This window comes from Panulirus ornatus, chromosome 73, assembly GCF_036320965.1.
Source record: "Panulirus ornatus isolate Po-2019 chromosome 73, ASM3632096v1, whole genome shotgun sequence".
In the NCBI taxonomy this organism is placed as follows: Eukaryota; Metazoa; Arthropoda; class Malacostraca; order Decapoda; family Palinuridae; genus Panulirus; species Panulirus ornatus.
In genome coordinates, this window is record NC_092296.1 from 8,236,773 (window position 1) to 8,261,613 (window position 24,841).

Below are 24,841 nucleotides of genomic sequence, written 5' to 3' on the forward strand. Positions count from 1 at the left end.
TGAAGATGTCTGGGAGAGGTAAAAGGTATTTTGGAACTAGTTTAAATGGTGGAGGAGGACTGAATGAAAAGCGAAGGATTAATGTTATGAGAAAGGATCAAGCGCTGAGAAAATGGGATAAAGGTCAGCGTGGACTGGGTATAGGAAGGCATTAAACGTGAGGTGAAAACAGCATTGAGAAGCCCAAGAAAAAGGAAAAGAATGTTGCGTCAAACGTAGTGAGGGGGATGATGTTGAAAGGACTATAGAAAGTGTGTATGAGAGCATGAATAACATCTTGAGTCTGATGACAGGAAGAAAGGGGAGTGTGGCTCTATTTCTTTCACTGTAGAAACGTAAATGATGGAATTAGTATTTATCTTAACACTAGAGGGGTTAATAGGGTCTTGAAGAATACATTTTCTGTCCCCTGGCATGTTACAGAGGGCAATGAGATGGATGATATATGACGAATATTTTTTAAACTCATGTGCTGCTTACAACCGCTTTCACTGAGGTTTTATTTTTTATAATTCAAGCAAATTATGACATTAGGAGAAAGGATATATATATATATATATATATATATATATATATATATATATATATATATATATATATATATATATATATATATATATATATATATATATATATATATATATATATATATATATATCAGCGAACAACAACTGACTCACTTCCCAAGCTCTCTCATCCCCAACAGACTTCATACTTGCCCCTCTTTCCAGGACTCTTGCATTTACCTCCCTAACAACCCCATCCATAAACAAATTAAACAACCATGGAGACATCACACACCCCTGCCGCAAACCTACATTCACTGAGAACCAATCACTTTCCTCTCTTCCTACACGTACACATGCCTTACATCCTCGATAAAAACTTTTCACTGCTTCTAACAACTTGCCTCCCACACCATATATTCTTAATACCTTCCACAGAGCATCTCTATCAACTCTATCATATGCCTTCTCCAGATCCATAAATGCTACATACAAATACAGCGCTGGTGGCTGATTCATGTGAGAAACTGCAGAAGCTGGTGACTGAGTTTGGTAAAGTGTGTGGAAGAAGAAAGTTAAGAGTAAATGTGAATAAGAGCAAGGTTATTAGGTACAGTAGGGTTGAGGGTCAAGTCAATTGGGAGGTGAGTTTGAATGGAGAAAAACTGGAGGAAGTGAAGTGTTTTTAGATATCTGGGAGTGGATCTGGCAGCGGATGGAACCATGGAAGCGGAAGTGGATCATAGGGTGGGGGAGGGGGCGAAAATTTTGGGAGCCTTGAAAAATGTGTGGAAGTCGAGAACATTATCTCGGAAAGCAAAAATGGGTATGTTTGAGGGAATGGTGGTTCCAACAATGTTGTATGGTTGCGAGGCGTGGGCTATGGATAGAGTTGTGCGCAGGAGGATGGATGTGCTGGAAATGAGATGTTTGAGGACAATGTGTGGTGTGAGGTGGTTTGATCGAGTAAGTAACGTAAGGGTAAGAGAGATGTGTGGAAATAAAAAGAGCGTGGTTGAGAGAGCAGAAGAGGGTGTTTTGAAATGGTTTGGGCACATGGAGAGAATGAGTGAGGAAAGATTGACCAAGAGGATATATGTGTCGGAGGTGGAGGGAACGAGGAGAAGAGGGAGACCAAATTGGAGGTGGAAAGATGGAGTGAAAAAGATTTTGTGTGATCGGGGCCTGAACATGCAGGAGGGTGAAAGGAGGGCAAGGAATAGAGTGAATTGGAGCGATGTGGTATACAGGGGTTGACGTGCTGTCAGTGGATTGAATCAAGGCATGTGAAGCGTCTGGGGTAAACCATGGAAAGCTGTGTAGGTATGTATATTTGCGTGTGTGGACGTGTGTATGTACATGTGTATGGGGGGGGGGGGGTTGGGCCATTTCTTTCGTCTGTTTCCTTGCGCTACCTCGCAAACGCGGGAGACAGCGACAAAGTATAAAAAAAAAAAAAAAAAAAAAAAAAAAAAAATATATATATATATATATATATATATATAATCACAGTTTGGTAGTTATTTTGCTTGCAGATTAAGCTATCCTTCAAGGATTGTGGAGTCTTATTCCACTATGTTTGCAAGTCACAAATGATATAAACATGGTAAAACTCATCACACGTGTCCTTTTCCTGATAAATAAATCTCGGATATGTCATTTGATGTCTGAAACTATTGAATTCTAAAATGTTCATTATATCTGCTTTTTGGGAATTATAATTAAGCTGTGTAGCTTTCTACTATAGGAAGGTGTCCTACAGCATCCATATGACATAGATTTAGTGTAATATTAATTAATAGATGAACATTGTTAGAGAATATATTTCCTTCGGAAGTGGCACAAAAAGCTAGTTCAGAATAATATTGGAACCAATTGCCCTCCGCCCCCTCAACCCACTCAGCGAGCGTAAGACTATCAAATCCCCATGTCAGATACTTAACACATTTCCTAATGAAGACATGAATGAATAAAAGATTCAACATGATAATGGGCAAGGAAAAGACCATTTTATATAATAAACTTAGTGAATCTACGAATGGGAAGTGAGATCCATTGTTATTAGTATTACGCTCCGGACAGGGGTTCGCCTGGCAGCCCCACGGAGGTCCAGCCCAGGCCAGTGTTGGTGTAAACACTGCCCGCACGTGAGGCTCTACCAATACGTGTGGCGTATGTGGTGGGATGATACTCATTTCTCAGTGCTGCCTCTGTTATTATAGGTAGTCATCATGTACCTCAGTGGTTGAGGAGGGAGCCGGGAGGATATTATTGCTCGAGGCGGTGGGGGAGGAGAGGGAAGTTCGGCAGGGCCACACACAGGTGAGTGCCAATGCCAAACTGTGTCACAGCTTCAAGCATCGTGTTTAGGATAAACATTTATGACATGGGTCACTGACAGCCTTAGTAAAACCAAGAAAGGAGTTGCTAGAACCTCTCAAATGATATATCATTGACGTCCAGCACTGCAAGAGTAGTTAGATACTGTAGGAAGGTGTGGCTCCCACTTGAATTGCTGTGCCAGACAGGGTTAATTCAGGAGACACCCCAGTAATGGGGTGGTCCAGCCTGCCCTATGTGTTCCACATTTTAGGATGGAAGTCCATCCTCATGATGTAGTCAGTCTCATATGTGGTGTGGGATGATATTTGGCTGTCGTGTCCAGATAGAAAGTTGTAACCTTCAAATATGACGTGTTTGAGGATGTTTGTTGGTAAACATTGAGAATTTAAATGATTTCTATTTATGTTTACATGTAAAAGAATTGTGATTTCATTGTTTCAAGTAATTTTGTATATGGACATTGGTATTTTATGTATATTTTGAGAAAGATCATTTATTTTTGTGACTGATAATGATGGAAGTCATTATTTCGAAATGTGAATATGGTGTTTAGATGTTTTAAAAGTAAGTGATATTGGAATTCGAATGTTTCATTAATGTATAGGAAAATAAGAAAATTAGTTTCGTTAATGGTACACTGAGTTACCACTTTAGTCCTGCATTTCTTTTAGCTCATTATTAAGTGATTTTGACTTGCAGTGAGAATACAGTAACAGTTACAGTGCATGATTTAGAGCACTTTCTTTACTTTCTCATTGATTAAGCTTATTAACAGGTATTAAACCTACTTTTAGTCCACGTTTTCCCAGATATTCGTATTTGATATTGTTTGATTGGGAATGATCTTCAGAATCATTCTTAACAGTTGTTAATGTTTTTGTTAATGTATACTCTAAACACAGCACTGGTAAAATCACTAGATATTCAAAGCTAAATGGCATTGCAGAACTAAACTAGACTCATATAAATGATCCATTACATGTAGACAAAATGTTGAGAGGTTATTCTGCATGTATTTTCACTTTGTCATTGATCTTGAAGACTATAAATGATTTGATGAATGTTTATGATTTAAAGTCCTGTCTTGGAGAAATATGTTGTCTCACTGAATAGCATTTCACAGTGAGTACTGTTACCAGTGTGCTCATTGTATGCATCAAATGTTAGTTTGTATTGTCATTTTGTGATTAAGGCTCATATATATTTGCATAAGAGCACATTTCAATTAAACTTTGTGCATTTTGAGTATAATTGATGCAACTTAGTAGATATTTTATTACAATAAGTACATTAGGGCTTTCAGTGTTTCAGTATGATTATATTAGTCACTGATATTTGTGTTTTGATGTTTGTTTTATTGCACAAAAAAATAGTATTTGTGATTTTTGAGAAAAGTCCATATGTGTTATGAAGGTTTGATTAAAAAGAAAGCAGTATTGTCAAAAAAAAAATCCATTGGGTTTGTATGTGAACAGTATTTACTCTTGTTTGACTCGTTACACCAATTTTTCTTGGACAATAAATGTAACTCAGAATTTTTACATATTATCTTTGAAGATATTGAATATTTTGCTTCTGCCTGTCTTTATTCTTAGGTCGAATAACTGCTTATATAAGTCAATAGGGAGTACTAAATTTATATTTTTGTAAAATAGTGTATTACCATTTTTCCTTACTGAAGCACTTCCTGAAATTCAAAACCCTCCAGACTTTAGCGAGGTTAATGGAAGATTGAAGGCTGACAGGGAGAAGTGCAGTAATGGGATCTCAAACCCATTCTTCTCTAACAGATTCCTCATTTCTAGCACTGTCCACTATGTCGTAGATATATGAAAAACAAGATATTGAAGTGGTGAAACTCAAGTACTCAAGGTATTTACCGTTATCTGAATATTTTGTATAACTGAACCTCCAGTGTACACCTTACATTCACAAAAATGGAGCTTCATATATTTGCTTTATGTTATTTACAGCTGATTCTGGGCTTTTTACATTGCATTGTCTAGCCATACATGGGATTTCTTCATTGCGTTTAGTACACCCTAGACTCCGATGTCGAACTGCAATACGTTTCCTTGATGATAGAACAATGAGTATCCATGATACTAGTACAGTGTACAGTTTGAAATACGTGTAAGATTGTATTACAAATCATGTGGTCAATATTGTTGTCCAATATTTTCTCCAATCACCATGTAGGAGATTGGCCATAGACATGGTAATTGATCCTCTTCATCATTTATGCTTTTTGCTGCAATTATGACACTTAAAGTTACCATATTCTAATTTGTACAGTATATGCACCTGATTTTATTAATCCATATATTTTGTATAACCACATGTTTTGACAAATACTATTGTACACCTAAGTGGTAAAGAAAGATATTGATTTTAAAACTACGAGTGAATATGTGCAAATGGGGCCGCCATTCGTTTCTGTCTGATGTCTATGTTACAAAGATGGAAGAGGCAATTTGCTATATAATATACAGCATTTATATAAAGAGATATATTTGAGCTTTGGTAATTCATAAATTTATGTAGGTGCCACAATTAATAGGTTTTCTATGTGAAGTTTATAGATTCACCCTACTACCATCATGATGCACATGAAATGTATGAACAAGACAGTCAGAACTTTTTTGTGTCATTCGGGAAGAGTTTGAGTGAATTGATTATTCTTTTCTCTTTTGGAAACCACAGGCACTTAATCACACTTACAGTAAATAGAATGGAGTTACTGGTTTATGTATAAGATAACTAATATGCAAAAATGAATCTGCCTTGATTTTATGAATATTTTTGGATGAGATTTAATGGCACTGCATTATAGCTCAACATACATGCACTTACTGACTTGACTTATCAGTTCAGCTGATAGAAAAATAGGCTCTTAAGTTTAAAAATTATGAAGTTAATAGTAGTTAAACTTAAAAGCTCTAGATAGGACATGAAAGCAACTGCATTAGTAGCCTGGAAAGGTTATGTAAACAGAAAAAGAACCAAACCTCTGGTGGATATTCATTAAAAAAGCTATTTGTATTACTGCATCAAAAGATGTGGACTTTGTTGCTAATGTGATAAGGTCTTCTGAATATTGTTTGCCAGTTTAACAATCTGAGCAGAAAGGGCTAGAAGAGTCATTATGTAATGTACCATCATCGCTAGAAATACTTCAGCAGTGGGACTAATGGCACATAGAATTAAGAGAGTATGTGAATGAGTAATGGTAATTAATTGTATAACTGATATCAAGAAAAAAGGGAGATGCGGAATGTAATTGGCACAATTTTTATAGATTGTATAAGGCTAAAATTTTCATAGTTCCTAGGCATATTCTAGAAGTTATTGTATAATAAATAACTGTGGCTGAGTAATGATGGACTTATCAAAAGCCCTTAGGCAAGTTATGGCCCCTTTGTGGTGCATTCGATAAAGCTATCACATGATTCTGAAATTTCTTCATCGGCAGTTGTAGCACAAATAGACTTACAGTGTATGTTCTGAAATGAAGTTTTGGACATTGTTGCACCATGATGACCAGGTATTATGATTTATTTTTTTATGAGTTGGAGGCCATTTTATTTGCTATGGAAACAGGATGAGTACAATCATTCCCAGCCAGAATTGCGTAAACTACACCTATTTCACAAGGTAGTTAGTATTTGTTTTGCGCATGTTTGTACTTAATCATTCAGAAATCAGTCTGTAATATCTCGCTGTGTCACGCTGAAAGAGAAAACGTGTGTTGTTAATCGTATTTCACATAGAAATCTTTGTTTAAAGCCTACATGTCACCCACACTCTTTAGGAGCGCTGCAAATAGACGACATATATAAATATGTAGGTTTGCGTTAATGTATGATATGGGTGACCTGGTTCCATTGTCGTAATGTTGGAATCATTACAGAATTATGGTAATTCATACATTTTCCCTTATTATTTGACTGGTGGGTTGCAAGTGAGGCTGGACGCTCAATTTAGGGAGACCTTGTACTGGGAAAGAGTGGTTAAGGAGGCGGGACATTAGTGCTTTCTTAACTTGGTTTTGTTGAAATAAAAGATTTAAATGAATATAAGTCTTTGATGGAAATAGAATAGGTCTGTCTCGGGACAGAGGAGGAGTTATGTCCCTGATAGTGCTGGAATAAAAACGCAGGCGTCAAGTGAAGGTGGCAGCGTAAAGTGCACTCCAGCCATTATGTTATCAGCTGCGGGAGAGGGTATGAGTCAATGTGGCGGTCTGCGTGGCACTTGCCTCGGAGCCACAGTCGTCTACAATGGTCTTGTAATCAGACCTGTTTTTCAAACGATGATTACTTCCTTAAATAATCTAAACGGGTAGAAGCCTATATGTATTGCCTGGATCTGTAGGCGCAAGCGACTGCTGGGTTAGATTCGTGGAATGTGGGTCAAGGGTGGGAGGAAATCTCAGCCTACCCTGGTTAATACGAACTGCTTGTAAATGAACGAGCCGGACTTGGTGACTAACGCAGGACTTAAATGACATTAACAAACTTAGCGTATCTCAGATAAACCCACGGCAGTTGTTCATGTTTTGTAGTTGGTGATGTGGCTGCTTTATCATGGAAACGTTGACGTAAGCGTCACGTGAGAGCTGACAAATTTTCTCCTTGGTGATTCACGTCATGGACACTTGTGACCCGTCACCAGCCACTAAACCACCTTCCTACGCCAACGAACTGTTTAGACACCGCCTGGTACATCCTGATTGGCGAGTGTAATTTAATATGTATGAAACGTACTGCTTGGTAATGAGAAAACCAGAAACACGTAGGTTTTTCTCATTAGGGTCTGACACAAATCTGGGCACAATAGTCTTCAATTTGACATGATTACAACTCTCGCAAAGGTGGAGTGAGTATATGATCTTATTTTTTATATATGTCTTAACGTTCGTTTTAGGGACTCCTGTGTGTGGGACTAGACTGCCCCATTGCTTCTCGATTCGCCCATTCAAGGCGTAGGATGTCGTCTTTTTAAGCCTCTCGCTAATTGGATGTACTTTATAAACGTTTGGCCATTAGATCTTTTAAGGTTTTCCTGAGTACGATCCATGCCGTCACTTTTAACTGCTTGCAAGCAGTAAGATAAACATTCTTCGAATCCTGCATGATTACAATGTTTTTGGGGTTATCTTTTGAATATTTTGTGCCTGTCTAATGAGGAATGATTTTGGAAAATACAGTGAGACCCATGCCTTTTAGGACATATATGCTTATATATATATATTTCATGATTTAATATTTGCTCTTAAGGGAAAAGTATCCACGAAAGAATTCAGTTATTGTCAAAGGTAAAGCTGGCACACAATAGTTCTAATCTGGAAGAGATAAGTGCTTTGTGTGGTCACCGTACACGCTGTGGTATATTGTCATCGGTATGTGGGTAGTGTAGGTATGATAACCTCCGTGTTAACAGGAAGCGAAGCATTAAGTCAGTCATGTTGAATTTTGAGTTAGTATATAGGCCAATTAACACTATTGGTTGTTAGTATATAGGCCAATTAACACTATTGATTGTTTTATTTCAAGGCGAAGCATCTCGCTCTACCTGCCTTATTGTAGTTCACACCCGACCCGACCCTACAGTTACTTGTGCCACATTCGATGTGTTCGCAGCTTGTGTAAGTGTTAAGAGGGTGTTCATGATTTTTCGATTCGTGATTACTACTGAGGTCAGCGACCAAGTTGACCCTGGCGGTTGGTTAATAGGCCTAAAGCCCATGTAACCAACCAACCATATAAAAAAGTATGTCAGACTAGCTGGGGTCATTGTGGTTACATATAGGCCTAAAGGAAGTGGCCTCCAGCTCCCAGATTGAGTATTGGAACTACGGCGATATACCGAAAAGAGAATTGCGTCTTTTGGTATGGTGATGGTTTGTGATCTATGTACGTATTAAGCATCAGGGTAAGAAGGGCTGGTGTCGATGTATGGGAACCAGTCTCTCCCTTTGATTACGGGGGAGACTTTTACACTCATGTTGCTACTATTTTCCTCATACATGTATCATGTCTTTACTCCTATATATGTATGAACACACCAAACAGCCTAAGCCAGGTACCCATTACCGACCCGCCCCACTGGGAGGATAAGCACCTTACCTGTGTGTACAGGAGGTCGACGGCCATGCCCAGAATCCGAACCAGTTCGATTCTGACCCCGGGATGGTCTGTGCTGGCTCATCCTCCCTGACGCTAACCACTGCACCACGGAGGCCTGTGTGCTGTGTTGTTGCAGAAGTGATGCCATGCAATCGGCCAATTAGACCGAGTCGTATGCGTCCTGACAATGAGGTTATGTTTTGAAAGTGACGTTTAACCCTGGCTAAGGTTTTGTTCTTGCAGTGTGGTTGTATTTTGACAGTGACGTCAGTATTAAGGTCGTGTCCTTTTCAGTAAGGGTGTTATGACAGACGTCAAGGCCTGACTGAGGTTGTGTCCTTACAGACAGTAAGGTTGTGTCCTGACAGTGACGTCAAGACCTGACTGTGAGGTTGTGTCCTGTAGATCAACCAGTCTGGGTTTCATGGCGAGAAGCAGGTAATTCTTGTTTAACTGTGTGGGGCATGTTAACCACTGCTTGTGTGGCGCCTAGCCTAGCCACATCAAGTTTGCGTCTCGCGACGACCAATATATATATTACATATCCTGAACCGTATTGTTATCCTTTTTTATTCATGAAATTGAAAAGAAATGGGTTATAAACGTATGTTGAGGAGGAGGATCTTGTTAAGTACTCAGGGGAACTAGCAGCTGTAATATTCAAATGCTATAGCCATAGGGGGTTTATTAAGCGCAATATTGACGCAAATAGCCAACCTTGATTCTGGATAAAAAAAATTTTAACCATTAAGAGGACCACCACTTGATAGACAATTCTCGGCATGGATTTCGACGAAATCGCTCGTCTCTCAGACCTGCTTGATTTATATTTCATTGGTCATTTTACACTTTAAATAATGCAGATACAACGGCCTGGGATTTCTGATGTTAGTGAGAACCCTATTGGCAAGTCAGGGAATTTGTTAAACCCATTGAGCACAACTGTACATTCCTTAGGCACGCTGGGGGGAGAGTGGGGTGGTGACCCTGATAGCGAAATGGCCTTGCTATATACCTGACCCTTAACTTAGGGTCAAAGGTCGTGCTGAAGGAGAGCGAAGAAGTATCATAGAGATGGAGTGCTGCGTGCTGTCTGTACAGTTCTCGAGTGTGATGACCCGTGTGGGACACCTGCACACAGTTAGGAACTGAGTGCTTCTTTATTTTATGACATGATAGTGGCCCAGCTGGTGGTAGTAGTACCTTCGCTGTTGGCAGGTGTAGGCCAAGTGTCGGCGTGTTCAACATCATAGTAATAACGCAAGGCAGGGCTAGGTTTTCTTTTGACCGTGAGAGCAAATAGATCGTTGTGTAAACCCGTATTTCGTGGATCAAGAGAATTAGGAAGAAAATAATGTAAACTTAGTGTGTATTCGAGATTAAACATGGTCTTTTTGGGATTACAAAAATTAGGGTATGATTAGATTCCATTGCGGTCAGTGAGGTCATAGAATGCTTGTAAAGACAGTACCATCTACCTTTATCTCTGGGATTAAAGACACCAAGATGATTTGTTTACGTTCTAATGGAAGCCTAGCATTAACATAGCCTTAAGCAGTGGAAGTAGACATGAATAGTCGTTGGAAAACGCATATGCAGACCCATTCACTCTCAAAGAGTCAGTCTCTTCAGTCTACGAAGATTACAATGAAGATAAGATTTTAAACTCGTGGCAGCAAGATTGTGTAGGTGTAACGGACTTCCGCCAACGTTGCCGCTTCGTAGATCAACACCAAAGTAGCGAGGGAGATCACTGTATTAAAATGTATTCACTGACTGCGGGCGTGGTTGATGAGGGAAGATAAGCCCATGGACCCCATAGAGAGGCGTGTGTGTCTTATACGGGCGGTATTGTTCACGCGTTATGGTAATAGATATTCCTTTGGCGGCCTTCTAGAGTAGGAGGAGTGACAAGGCTTTACCTTCACACTTTGGTGTATTTACCATGACGAAGACATTCATGGAACTGTTGCATTCTAGGTTTTCCAAAAGAGAGTCGGCGTGGCTCTTTGATGAACATTCTGAACAATTAATTTTCCTATTTACACCTGTGTTTATCAGGACCTTTAAGATGTAGATTTGTTTTTAAAAGCCAAACATATGTGTTAGATTCGTTAACACTTAAAGTGTGGAGTGGGTACGTTTAAGGCGTTTAATGTAAATGTTGGTTTCGTTAAGCATTTTCACAGGCGTACGACATGTCATGAAATGTCTAGGTGTAACGTCCATGAAATGAAACACTGTACAGGTGTAGGACTTCTTACGCTCCATGTTCTTCAGGTATAACTCATACTGCAGGACATTCAACAAGTGTAGATTTCGTGAAGACTTGCATTATTGTACAAGGTGTACGGTTCTTTTAGGCCATACACTGTACAGGTTTGTTCTTTATGCCATTACAGTAAACGTGTTGGGCTCAGCAATCCAGGCTCTATTTAGGCGTATGGTTGTGTAGCGGTAGCCATACGTATGTAGGTGTAGGGCTTGAACTATACACTGAATACGAGACGAGTGTACGTTTTCTTGTTTCTGTTACTGGGACTATCAACACACACACACACACACACACACACGTTTCTTACTACAGTCTCAGTCATCGAGGTGGGGTTAGAAATTTATTCTTTGAATTACATGAAACAGTCTGGACCACGTCCGAACGAGAATCCGGATCCAGATTGTGTATATTGTAATGAAGTACACGTCACCCGGGGTTTTGAAGTTGACAGTCACCTTTTTTTTTTTTAATTTTTCATTAACTGTTAGTATTTGAAGATTAATTTTCAGGTACCATTCATCAGAATCCTTATTTTGAGGGAATGGTAACCATTTCAAATGTAGGATGTGCGCGGTAGAAATGTTAGTTTTGTAGTTTTGTGGATGATCGAGGATCCTTTGGCAACGCACACTAGCTGTCCGTACTCACTTAAAGCCATATTAGTTTGGAGCCAGTGACGTGGATTAGGGTAGTGTGCTTATTAGCATAGCGTTCTTAATATGTAGTATGTAGTGGGTATGTATCCTCCTCTGTAGTACATCACCTCCTACGTGTACGTCTCAATCATGTGTGTTGCTGGCGATAGAGAGCTTAGCGATGCTGAAGCCAGGATGTTCCCCTGCCGGAGGAAAGGAAGTCAGTGTGTCGTTGCGTCAGTTAAACCCTTGAGCGAGACAGTGTGACGCATGATCAAGGCTGGACGACACCCTTTTACACGACGGTATGATCCTGAGGTATGATGTTGGGCAGGCTGGTCTCCTACCTGACTTTGAGGGTCAGGTCATATGTCACGCCATGCTCAAGGGTCGCACCGTCGTGCTTGAGTTATTATTAAAGTGGGAAGCTCAGAATTCGATGGCTTCGAATCTCGCTCGCCTTAGAAGCTGTTTCAGAGATCATGCCTAGCTGTCTGTTTTAGGTTGTACTTGCATTTAGTAAGTTTTCTAACGCCGGGTTTTGTAGATGTGTTTGCTTCGATACGCAAGATTAGTAAGTGATGATAGATTGGATAAGATGAAAGAGAATCAATTTCTATCTGAAAACGAGAGGCTTGGTGGTAACTGTTGAATGCGTAATGAAAATGATATCGTGTTATGGGGAAGTGGGTTGCAGTGCAATGATGGATTTCAGACGGAACAGATGCATACGAAGCTTTCTTTGAAGATTACAGTGGTGAGTCTGAGGTTTCAAGTACACTTTTTAATGTCTTGACGATGAATAGGTGCTTTACGAAGGCCTTTTGTGTGCTAAAAGCTTAGACTTTACAGAAGAGAGGAAGGTTGTAAAAAGGACATACGATCAAGAAATTTGTGAAGCCCCAGTAGTCATAGCGTAAAATTGAGACAGAATTGTTCCTGTCTCGTAGTAGAAGATTGCCTATGCGTCAGATTGAAGAAGTAATTGGATGTTACTGTACATGCGAGATGCAAACAGGAACTCTATTGGAGCATAGGGCGCCATGGGTTAGAAAGGGGAGGACTGCATTTGATGTTCGTCACTTGGGGTATACGTGTCATGTGTGTACTTCATATCATTGGCGGGATGCGTTAGTAGATGGTAGACGTGGAACAAGGTAGTAACTGAGAGAAAAGCAGGTTTGACAAGGGAGCGTTTCACGGCGGTCTTGGAGTAGATAGATACCTGGGAGGTAGGGAACGGGTCGCCCTTTCCCATGTTGTTCATGCATCACCACCCTGTAGCTTTATGATTTCCGCGGTATCCTGCGAAGTGCATGAATGAACCGCTTGTATATTCTCTGAGAACTCTACATTTATTTTATCAGTAGAGATCCATGATTATGACGGCTGTCCGTTGAAGTGCGTGGCTACAGATGCACGATAATGACTGGTTGCTCGTGAATGTGCTTGTTGAAAGTAACGTAAAAATCTTGTGATGCCAAGGACATGAAAGCCTCGACAAACACGTCGGTATAGTTCAGTTCCCAGTGGTGTTGATGTTGCCGTTTTAAGCAGAACCATCTGCAGTAGATATAGCTTTATTGACGAAATGATGATAATAATGATATTATTATTATTATTATTATTATCATTATTATTATTATTATTAGTAGTAGTAGTAGTAGTATTAGTAGTAGTAGTAGTCTAGTAATTGATCGCTAAACACCACAAGTAATAGGTGTGATGATAGTGTTGTGTGTAGGTTATCATTATTTGATGAATATAAGGAAAAAGGTAGCATTGACAGATGTATTTGATGAATATAAGGAAAAAGGTAGCATTGACAGATGTATTTGATGAATATAAGGAAAAAGGTAGCATTAACAGATGTATTTGATGAATATAAGGAAAAAGGTAGCATTGACAGATGTATTTGATGAATATAAGGAAAAAGGTAGCATTGACAGATGTATTTGATGAAGATAAGGAAAAAGGTAGCATTGACAGATGTATTTGATGAATATAAGGAAAAAGGTAGCATTGACAGATGTATTTGATGAATATAAGGAAAAAGGTAGCATTGACAGATGTATTTGATGAATATAAGGAAAAAGGTAGCATTAACAGATGTATTTGATGAATATAAGGAAAAAGGTAGCATTAACAGATGTATTTGATGAATATGAGGAAAAAGATTCTATGAGATGGTGCATAAGTTTCCGTAAAGCGTAGCTTATTATGTCCGCGTTGCTTAATCGTAGGCACAATTTAAACTTGCTATCATCGGTGTAGTAACTGTCTATGATGTCGATGTCCTCAGGGTTATAGCTTGAGGAGCCTCAAGAATATAACAAAATGAACTTTGCTTCCGCCATGTTCTTGGTTAACTGTGCCGGAGTGGCCACTAAGGAGTAAGATTTGAGTGCTGTTTTTACCCCATAAGTACAAGGACTTAAAGGCTTTGAGTACGACTTAGCTACGTGAATGCGATGACATGCCTCGATTACGATGACGAAAGACGCCTCGCACTCGAATTGTCAATGCGAGGCACTCAAGTGTTACTTACGGATGGCTCATGAACTGTATTCTGTATTCCTACAAGAACAATAATAATGGCGGGCTTGATATTGTGATCGTAACTGTTCAGCGAGTGATGCACATGAAGTCGAGTGTTGATATGCAACCGGAAAGTCTCGAGAAGCGGACAGAGGGATAGCCTCAGACCGAACGTCTAAATATAGCAAGAACCCCGGGGTCTTGCCTGCATATCCTCTATAAACATTGTACGTCGTCTTCTGCCCAGTATGTCACAAACTGAGCGAGGATGCTGGGACAGATTTTTGCCAGTACTTCTAGCCTGAGTATCATGCGTAGACTTTATACAATTTCACAATTATTTAAAGTTCGCGTATTAGTAGAGGAAGAGCTATTATTATATGATAACTTCGGTGGTGGTTGTTGTTTTTTTATATATGGGTATATCCGAGTCTTAGAATATGATTTAGGGTCATGGAGCATCGTCAGACTTGTAGGTAAATGTTATTGATGAACGCTTCCACATTGATACGGGCCTGTATAGGTCGCCCTCAAGTGACCTACATTTCACGCCTCGATCATATGACTCGTTGATTACCTGTCTTTCCCTGTCTTTAATTGTGGTTTTTCTGTATTTCTTTTTTTTAGGGGTTGCGTCATTAGCTACATAAAGTGGTGTATCGTAAGCTTAAAATCATGAGTATTCTGGTATCTTAAGCGGTTATTAGGGGGAATGTATATAGAGAGAGATCATTGGTTTGATGTGTCTTTAATGTGACATATTTTTTGTCTCTTATCTGTCGTAGGAGACTTGTCATTCCTTCACTGTGACCTGTTCCGTTAGCAGCGTCGTAGCGAAAGAGAGAGCGAGTAGCAGTAACAATACTCGAAGAAGTATACATGAAAGTCACTTAAATAGTTCTCTGAGGAAAGTAGTGTTTTGAATAGTAATGTTTCCGTACAAACAAGAAAAAAATAGATTTCTTGAGTCAGAAAATGCTCACCAGGATATCCACTGTGTTTCGTAAGCATTCAGCTTCCGCTTTCGGGAAGTTCGATATATGTGTCCGTAGTATTTTATTTGTTAGCTATTGAAATTACGTTGAACTTTTCGGTGTCATTGAACACTCTGCTCTTTACGAACGGCGTTATGACCGATAGATGTAATGGCTTGGCTTTCGAATCGACCCTTTGGGTTTAATTAAGGCCGAAGGCCAGCACACCATACCCAAAGTTCATACAGTCGTGTCCAAGGGTTTATTATAGAAGTATCTGAAGAGGTTGTGAGTTCCGTTGAGTGGGATGCGTCGTATGGATGGGGGAAATTTTGAACGTGAGGGAGGCGAGGCTACTCCACTTAACCTACAATGACGAGCGCTTTTTACCGAGTAGGGAGTGTTGTATGGTGGCGTATTACAGTACTGTATCGTGACGTTATTACGTAATACTGTATGGTGGCGCGTTGCATAAGAATCAGCCGATATCTGTAACGTATGTTGATCTTGTAAAGGTTCCGTTAGTTTCTGATATCTGTAACGTATAATGGCTTCTTACTGTATTAGTCTTTGATGGATGTGATGGCGCGTTACTGAAGAATCAGTTAGTGTGAATTTTTTATGGTGTTACGTTCGTTACATGTGTTAGAAATCTGTGGGTTAGATGTTACTTAAGTTACATGTGTGAGAAAACTTTTATGATAATGTGTTACGGATAAGACGTCTTGTGACAGATAACATTCGTGAATGTGATGGCGTGTTTGCAAGTTACGTAACGGTCACATGAAGATGACGACAATAGTGGATGTGATAACAATATTAAAAAGCTTTATTTGTTCTGTTTGTGATATGCCTTTGAGGAATAACTGAAAAGAGTAGCGCGTAAGATGGCGAAAGTATGATTATTAGATGTACCCTCTCGCTTTTTTTTTTTTTTTGACTCGCAAGGGTCAGGTCAGGTCAGGTCAGAGAGCAGGCCATCAGTGCCTTAGTTTCGTTACCTTCGTGCTCAAGAATTGTACCGTCGAACTCAAGAGGTCGTGCGTATCTTGTTGCTAAGGGTGACGTCATGTATCAGGAGGTACGTACCAGCAGCAGGAGGCGGAGGTACGTGCCTCAGCCTCCCAGCTGCCACTGTTCGAATCTGACGGAAGGTGTGTGTGTGTGTGTGTGTGCCTCAGTGTCCTAGTTGAACATAACGCTGCGGCATGATTCATGGCGTGCCCTTTGTTCTCCGCCAACACAGTAGATGTTCCCGCCCCTTATCTGTTCCTGTACTCCTCTGTTGTCACGTGTGTTGCCCGGTTGCGTCAATACTTTGATTTGTTTCGTTTAAAGGTACATTTCCCCTCCGTAGGAGTGGGAGGATCGCTCGCTGCTGTTAGTGCCCAGGTTCGGCTGTATCAGAGCTAACCAGTCATTGGTCGGTTGTATCAGCTAACCAGCCATTGGTCAATTGTATCAGCTAACGAGCCATTGGTCAGTTGTATCAGCTAACCCGCCGCTGGTCGGTTGTATCAGAGCTAACCAGTCATTGGTCGGTTATATCAGCTAACCCGCCGTTGGTCAGTTGTATCAGAGCTAACCAGCCATTGGTCGGTTGTATCAGAGCTAACCAGCCATTGGTCAATTGTATCAGCTAACCCGCCGTTGGTCAGTTGTATCAGCTAACCAGCCATTGGTCAGTTGTATCAGCTAACCCGCCGCTGGTCGGTTGTATCAGAGCTAACCAGCCATTGGTCAGTTGTATCAGCTAACCAGCCATTGGTCAGTTGTATCAGCTAACCAGCCATTGGTCAGTTGTATCAGCTAACCCGCCGTTGGTCAGTTGTATCAGCTAACCAGCCATTGGTCAGTTGTATCAGCTAACCCGCCGTTGGTCAGTTGTATCAGCTAACCAGCCATTGGTCAGTTGTATCAGCTAACCCGCCGCTGGTCGGTTGTATCAGAGCTAACCAGCCATTGGTCAGTTGTATCAGCTAACCCGCCGCTGGTCGGTTGTATTAGAGCTAACGCTAACCAGCCATTGGTCAGTTGCATCAGAGCTAATCTACTATTGGCCAGTTATGTCAGCGCTGATCTGCCATTGGCCACATGTTATTCCTGACCCTTCAGCTTACGGAGGACGTACCAGAATGCAGTTGGCAGTGTTTACATGGGATGTAAATGTACTTTTAGGGAGTTTCAGAAAATGGGGTATGTTTTTTTTTCCTCTCTCAGAAGTTTTAGTTATAGAAAGGTGGCTTGCATGTAGTGACGCACCGAGTGGAAAGTCACCATCGGAGTACAGTCTCGTCGAATTCCGTCCAAATGAAGCCATACTCTCCCTGCTACTGATTGTAGCGCTGCCTTAAAGCTTGAGGATGGATCCTAGGGTTATGTATCAATAATGATTATAGATATTAATTTTGATTATTTTTCCTATGTTAATCGTATAAGAGTTTGAAGGAGTATATATTAAATTAGTTTGATTTTTCTTTTTTTTGCACAATTTGCAGGAATACCACGCTGTTTTGCAGAGGTATATAAGGGTAGGCCAAGCCATGAATTACTTTAGCAGTGTAAATGGAGACTTTAGCATTGTAAATGGAGATGTCAGCCCCCCTTTTGAAGACGACGGTATAACCCTTAGTACGACCAGAATATAATACCTTTAAATCTGATCCCCAAGGATTAAGTTACAGGGCAAGCCGTCATACTCGAGGGTCGTGCCGACGTGCGAGAGAGAGAGAGGTTTGCAAATTGCAGCAACGACTTGTGTGTGTGTGTGTGTTGGTGGTCGTTGTGGTGCGCGCGTGTGTGTGTGTGTGTTTAGCCAGGAGGGAAGCAAGTGCTGGGGAAGGAGGAAGGGAGGTTTGCGGTGAAAGTTAGCGTGATGGAGGGAGTGTGTGTGTGTGTGTGTGTGTGTGTGTGTGTGTGTCGGGAAGGGCAGCTGGGGAGAGGGGGATGTGGAGGAAGTGCCTCATGGATAGAATTACTGTTTCCTTCCTTTATTGTACAAGGCGACGTGTGTGTGTGTGTGTGTGTGTGTGTGTGTGTGTGTGTGTGTGTGTGTGTCTCCAAGCTTGACCTGTGACCCGTCTCGTTGACCCGGGAAGCAGGTGACGAGCCAGTGTAGGGGAAGACATTGATGATGTTGGATCTTTGATGTCATCCACAAGGTGGCAGTTCGGTGTGGCTGGCTCTGGCTGGCTGGATGGGTGGCTGGCTGGCTCTGGCTGGCTGGCTGGGGCGGTGGCTGGCTCTGGCTGGCTGGCTGGGGCGGTGGCTGGATGGCTGGGTGGCACTTCTACCGTAGTATATCCAGTGAGAGGGAGGCACTTCTACCGTAGTATATCCAGTGAGAGGGAGGCACTTCTACCGTAGTATATCCAGTGAGAGGGAGGCACTTCTACCGTAGTATATCTAGTGAGAGGGAGGCACTTCTACCGTAGTATATCCAGTGAGAGGGAGGGACTTCTACCGTAGTATATCTAGTGAGAGGGAGGGACTTCTACCGTAGTATATCCAGTGAGAGGGAGGCACTTCTACCGTAGTATATCCAGTGAGAGGGAGGCACTTCTACCGTAGTATATCCAGTGAGAGGGAGGCACTTCTACCGTAGTATATCCAGTGAGAGGGAGGCACTTCTACCGTAGTATATCCAGTGAGAGAGAGGCACTTCTACCGTAGTATATCCAGTGAGAGGGAGGCACTTCTACCGTAGTATATCCAGTGAGAGAGAGGCACTTCTACCGTAGTATATCCAGTGAGAGGGAGGGAGTGGGTGGGTGAGGACAGACGGCAGAGAGAGAGAGAGAGAGAGAGAGAGAGAGAGAGAGAGAGAGAGAGAGAGAGAGATCCTGTACGGCAGAGGAATATCATCAATTTTAGATGCGTGGCTTTCAATTATTCCCTCCCCCTCCTTCGCCCTCCTCCTTCGAGATACACCATGTCAGACCCAGCTCGTTAATTTCCCGTGGGTTTGTGCACACTACGCGACACACACACCCCACCTTCCCTCCTCCCCCCCCCTTCCCTCCTCCTCCTCCTCCAGCCTCCCCTCCCTCCCTCCCTACCATCACCACCCACCACCCTCCCTCGCTCTTGAAGCGGCCGTTACCGCTGTGGTGTGGTGGCCCAGGTTGCTTGGGATTGTCAAGTGGGAAGAGAGCCTGTAAGGTGTACTGTTACTGTATGTGTGTGTGTGGAGTGAGTGTGGCGTATTAAGCCTGGGTGGGTGGGTGGGTGTTGGAAGTGTGGAGGAGGAGATGGGTTACCATGGTTTGTGGGTGGGATTGGAGGATGTTGGTGGGTGCGATGGGTCTGGTTGTGGGTGTGGTTTGGAGGACCACTTCATGGAGGAGGAGGAGGATTGTGGTGCTGGTGGTGGGTGTTGGAGGGGTTTGGGGTGGTGGAAGGAGAGGCTGTTATAATGCTTGAGGCGTGTGGGCGATGGTGTGTGCCCTCTCTCTCTCTCTCTCTCTCTCTCTCTCTCTCTCTCTCTCTCTCTGTCTCTCTCTCTGTCTCTCTCTCTCTCTCTCTCTCTCTCTCTCTCTCTCTCTCTCTCGTGTAATACCTAGGAGTCCCTTCCCTCCTCTTGTCTGTGGAGGCACCCCACCACCCTTGCTGCTCCTGCTGTTTTGGGAACCCTCTCCCTCCCTCCCTCCCTCCCTCCCTCATGTTGCCCTAAGATCCATCCCATCCTCCCTCCTGCTGCCCTGGGAGCCTTACCCCCTCCCTCTTGCTGTTCTAGGAACCCACCCATCTTCCCTCCCTTCCCTCCCTCCTGCAGCCCCAGGAGCCCTCCCTTCCCTCCCTCCTGCAGCCCCAGGAGCCCTCCCTTCCCTCCCTCCTGCAGCCCCAGGAGCCCTCCCTTCCCTCCCTCCTGCAGCCCCAGGAGCCCTCCCTTCCTTCCCTCCTGCAGCCCCAGGAGCCCTCCCTTCCCTCCCTCCTGCAGCCCCAGGAGCCCTCCCTTCCCTCCCTCCTGCAGCCCCAGGAGCCCTCCCTTCCCTCCCTCCTGCAGCCCCAGGAGCCCTCCCTTGTCGTATGTTTGTCGTATACCGTCGTACTTGATGGTTAGTGCTATCGGGCTCAAGGGTCGTCTTGTCGTGCTCAAGGGTCATACCGTCGTGCTCAAGGGTCGTACCGTCGTGCTCAAGGGTCGTACCGTCGTGCTCAAGGATCGTACCGTCGTGCTCAAGGATCGTACCGTCGTGCTCAAGGGTCTGACCGTCGTGCTCAAGGGTCGGACCGTCGTGCTCAAGGGTCGGACCGTCGTGCTCAAGGGTCGTACCGTCGTGCTCAAGGATCGTACCGTCGTGCTCAAGGATCGTACCGCCGTGCTCAAGGGTCGTACCGTCGTGCTCAAGGGTCGTACCGCCGTGCTCAAGGGTCGTACCGTCGTGCTCAAGGGTCGTACCGTCGTGCTCAAGGGTCGTACCGTCGTGCTCAAGGATCGTACCGTCGTGCTCAAGGATCGTACGGTCGTGCTCAAGGGTCGTACCGTCGTGCTCAAGGGTCGTACCGTCGTGCTCAAGGGTCGTACCGTTGTGTTCAAGGGTCGTACCGTCGTGCTCAAGGGTCGCACCGTCGTGCTCAAGGGTCGTACCGTCGTGCTCAAGGATCGGACCGTCGTGCTCAAGGGTCGTATCGTCGTGCTCAAGGGTCGTACCGTCGTGCTCAAGGGTCGTACCGTCGTGCTCAAGGGTCGTACCGTCGTGCTCAAGGGTCGGACCGTCGTGCTCAAGGGTCATACCGTCGTGCTCAAGGGTCGTACCGTCGTGCTCCGGAGGGATGGGTCATGTGGTTGCGGGCGGAAGTACGGTGTATCGAGGTTCCATTGGCATTGTAATGGGATGATGGGGGCGTGTGTGTGTCTGTGTGTGTGTGTGTGTGTGTGTGTGTGTGTGGTAGTGTGTGCGACACACTTGGGACCCCATGGCTCATGCGCCTCCATCACACACGTTTTGAAAACCGACTGAATTCGACCTTCTGTTGACCTCCTCTACGTATTACTTGTTCCACTGGCCTTCCTCTCAAGTTTACCCCCCCTCCCCTGGCAGTTACAGGACGTAGGTGATCTTCGCCATGTCCTCCTCTGGTGAATACTTTCGTCGAAGATTTCCCGAATATTGTCACAAGACAGGTGAGTGTAGGGACCTTGAGTAGATGGGGTTATTATGTGTTCTCGTCCTTCGTTAACAAGCATATGGTCTGAGAGTGCATTAATCTCAAGAGGTCACAGTGGTGCGTGTGGTCTAGTGTATGCATATAAACCACGAGGAAAATGAAACGAAACACTAGTTCCTAAGTGATGTGATCATTGCACGAAAGTGCACTTGGGAACTTATCGTGTTTGATTTTCCTCGTGGTGTTAAATATATATATATATACATTTTTTTTTTTTTTTTTTTTTTTTCCGCTGTCTCCCGCGTTTAAACTTTTAAACTATTCGCCATTTCCCGCGTTAGCGAGGTAGCGTTAAAAACAGAGGACTGGGCCTTTGTGGGATATCCTCACCTGGCCCCCCTCTGTTCCTCCTTTTGGAAAATTAAAAAAAAAAAACGAGAGGGGAGGATTTCCAGCCCCCCGCTCCCTCCCCTTTTAGTCGCCTTCTACGACACGTAGGGAATACGTGGGAAGTACTCTTAATCCCCTATCCCCAGGGATATATATATATATATATATATATATATATATATATATATATATATATATATATATATATATATATATATATATATGTGTGTGTGTGTGTGTGTGTGTGTGTGTATACACACACACACACACACACACACACACACACACACGCCTATGACTTGCGTTACGTTTAATTTACATTGTCTCGTTTTGATAGTTGGCAATGAGCAGCGTCTGGCTCGTGTTCCCCAGATGTGAGGTCATCCAATATCCCTCGCTGATCTGTTGTGAACCACTTACTTCCTCCTCTCTTGTTCAGTTGTGGGTCGGTGCTCTGCTGGAGTCGTGTCGTGTTTGGTGTGTGTGAGTGTGTGTGTGTGTGGGTGTGTGTGTGACCTGTACATTTCTTCCCCTTATTTTCTTCATTCCTTTCGTGGCGTTGGAGTTCAGTGCGTAATCATTCGTCAACCCACTTGGACACCTTTGTTGATCCCTGGTGTGATTTTCCCCTTGGACCCAGTTCATGACTGAGAGTAACTTGATGATTCGTCCCTCCTAAGCAAATAGTGTATTAAATAGATAAAAAAAAAAAAGAGGAGAAGAAGAACAGCGAGGGAGCGCTGGCTTCCTGGGGAACGCCACGGACCTTTTAAACAACGAGGGAATTGGGTTCCGTACACTTTACTGTTACTCTTTGTCATCCCATTGTGAGGGAATGACAGACCCAGGTCTCCTAATAGAGCAGCCGCTCCCTCTCTCTATCCTGTACGTGTTGCTACCACACACCCCACTGTCTGTGTGTGTGTGTGTGTGTGTGTGTGTGTGTGTGTGTGTGTAAAGCCATCAAGAAAACTACAAGTGATATTGTTATTCCTTGAAATGCTTCAGTGTCATGTCCTCTTTTGATAGAATGGTGGTGCGCAACGGCCTCACACCAGCCCCAGGTGTGTGTTGTCCAGAACTGCACGTCACACACACACACACACACACACACACACACACACACACAGTAGAGAGGTGTATCTCGATGAATCACCGTACATTAGCCATGGTCACTACCTTGTTTCCGTCAACAGTAACAAGTGGACGAACCGCCCACACCCACCCACCAACCCACCTCCGGCCCGGCTTGAGCGTAACACAACGCCTGGTTTTTTTTTCCCCTCTCGACGTTGTGGACTTTTAGACAGGTCGGGCCAGCGGCGCTGTCCTCCTGAGAGAAGGGGGAAGTGGTGGATGTGCTCCTGGGAGAGGGGGAAGTGGTGGATGTGGTCCTGGGAGAAGGGGGAAGTGGTGTGTGTGGTCCTGGGAGAAGGGGGAAGTGGTGTGTGTGGTCCTGGGAGAAGGGGGCGTGATTGGCGTAGGCCTGGGGGAGGAGTCGGGGTGTTTAATGTGGGCGTGGGATATGGGGGTCGTGATGCCATGTATGTATATATATATATATATATATATATATATATATATGTTTAAATATATATATATATATATATATATATATATATATATATATATATATATATATATGTTTAAATATATATATATATATATATATATATATATATATATATATATATATATATATATATATATATATATATATATATATTGGAAAGGATCACAATTTTGCGCGTTATCAATCGCATGTTTACCAAATGGCGTCCTAGCTTCGTCTTTTCGATGTACATCAACTGACATATTTCTCTCTTGTGTCTTCCCAGATGATGTGATGAGTACACGAAAGTGCACTTGGGAACTTATCGTGTTTCATTTTCCCCCGTGGACTCATAGGAATATCTTGATCACGCGGAAAATTGTGATCCTTTCCAATATATATATATATATATATATATATATATATATATATATATATATATATATATATATATATATATATACTGTCCTCTTGCTCACGCCCTCAGCTGTGTCCCGGAAGATATGAGACATCAGAGCAGTTGTATGGCGTTATCATCACCCGTGGCGACAGGGCGTACTTACATGAAGCCTGTGGTGTGTCAGTACTTAAATTTGGACCTTATGATAGTTATATAATGCTTCGCCTCACGTCTCTATATAGGTCTCAGAGCTCCCCGAGGGGTGTCAGAAGCTCCCCAGGGGTGTCAGAAGACCCCAGGGATGTCAGAAGCCTCCCAGGGGTGTCGGAAGCCCCCAGGGGTGTCAGAAGACCCCAGGGTTGTCAGAAGACCCCAGGGGTGTCAGAAGCGCTTCCCCAGGGGTGTCAGAAGACCCCAGGGATGTCAGAAGCCCCCAGGGGTATCAGAAGCCCCCAAGGGTGTCAGAAGCCCCCAGTGTTGTCAGAAGCCCCCAGGGGTATCAGAAGCCCCCAAGGGTGTCAGAAGACTCCAAGGATGTCAGAAGCCCCCAGGGGTATCAGAAGCCCCCAAGGGTGTCAGAAGCCCCCAGTGTTGTCAGAAGCCCCCAGGGGTGTCGAAGCCCCCAGGGTTGTCAGAAGCCTCCAGGGTTGTCAGAAGCCCCCAGGAGTGTCAGAAGCCCCCAGGGTTGTCAGAAGACCCCAGGGTTGTCAAGCCCCCAGGGGTGTCAGAGGCCCCCAGGGGTGTCAGAAACCCCCCCCCCCCCCAGGGGATGTCAGAGTTCACTGGGTTCTCGTAATGACTGAATACCCACGTCTAAATTTGTGCCGGAGGGGCTGGGGCAGCGCGTAGCGCTCACCGCAGGGAAGAATGTAGTTTGGAATGGAAGATTTGCGTTGTCGGGTGTGGGGTGAAAAAGAGAGAGAGAGAGAGAGAGAGAGAGAGAGAGAGAGAGAGAGAGAGAGAGAGAGAGAGAGAGAGAGAGAGAGAGA

The 24,841-nt window shown here is 43.4% G+C and overlaps 1 protein-coding gene across 2 annotated transcripts in view; it reads left to right on the top strand.

Moving 5' to 3' along the window:
• Positions 1-2,627: 2,627 nt before the first annotated feature.
• The window catches only part of LOC139748297 (TBC1 domain family member 10A-like), a 51,191-nt gene continuing 28,977 nt past the window's right edge, over positions 2,628-24,841 (top strand). For both annotated transcript variants that reach the window (XM_071661289.1, XM_071661290.1), the window contains exon 1: positions 2,628-2,828. The gene's annotated coding sequence lies outside the window, so the exon portion shown is untranslated. The remainder of the gene's footprint in view (positions 2,829-24,841) is intronic.